The sequence below is a fragment of the Egretta garzetta genome, unplaced genomic scaffold, assembly GCF_000687185.1.
Source record: "Egretta garzetta isolate BGI_Z169 unplaced genomic scaffold, ASM68718v1 scaffold366, whole genome shotgun sequence".
Lineage (NCBI taxonomy): Eukaryota > Metazoa > Chordata > Aves > Pelecaniformes > Ardeidae > Egretta > Egretta garzetta.
This window is the reverse complement of record NW_009260018.1, coordinates 17,548-18,485: the sequence shown is the minus strand read 5'-3', so window position 1 is coordinate 18,485 and position 938 is coordinate 17,548.

The following is a 938-nucleotide window of genomic DNA, read 5'->3' as shown; positions in this document are numbered from 1 at the left end:
GCGGTGTGGGGTGGCCAGGACCCCACTGCCCCCCATGACCTCTGGCTGGAGGGGACCGATGGGCTGGAGGGGACCATCACCCCCTCGGAGGGGACTGTCACCCCCTCGGCGGGCAGGGGATGGGGTCTGGGCTCCCCTCGTGGGGTTTAACCCTTTCCCATGGTGTCCGTGGCTGTGCCCCCAGCCCTGCTGCCCTCTCTGCCCGTGTGTCCCCAGGTTTCCCCGGCAGGACCAGCTCCTGTCCCCAACCTCCTGCATCCCTGTGCTGTCCCCAGCTTGCACCGGTGCACGGGACGAGCCGTCCCGTCCCCACCACTGTCAGATGGGAGCTGCATCCCCCAGGGATGTGACAGCGGGGAGGATGCCCACTCCTGTCCCCATTGTCCCCTGGGTGCAGCATCACAGCCCGGCCAGGGCTCGTGCCATCACCCCTTGGTCCCCAGCAGCAACTTCTGGCAGGGGACGGGTGGGTTGGTGGGGACTGAGGGATGGCCAGTGGTTGGCAGCGAAGCCACCGTCCTCCCGCATGGGCTCTGGCAGGGGCAGTGGCCCGAGCTCACGTGGGAGCACGCGGGACAGAGGAAGGGCCGGGGCTGCCCTGTTTCGGGGCTGTCAGCAGTTTTGGGGAGCAGTGAGCAGGAAGCGGCCGGCAGGCAAGCGCAGCGGTGGCTGGGAGAGGGGCGCTGCCGGAGGGGATGAGGTGGGCTACGGGCACCCCCAGAGCAGGACACGGTGTTCAGTGGGGGTCCCCAATGCCCAGACCCCTGGGGGATGGAGGGGATGGAGGGTCGCCCGTGGGAAAGCCGGTGGCATTCACCGTGCCCCCCGTGCCAGGGCTTGGGGGGCTGTGGGAGCACAGAACCCCGCTCCCCGCTCAGGTCCTGGCCTCCTCCGGGCACTTCCCTCCCCATCCTTTCCCAAAAAGCCCCTCCAAGCCC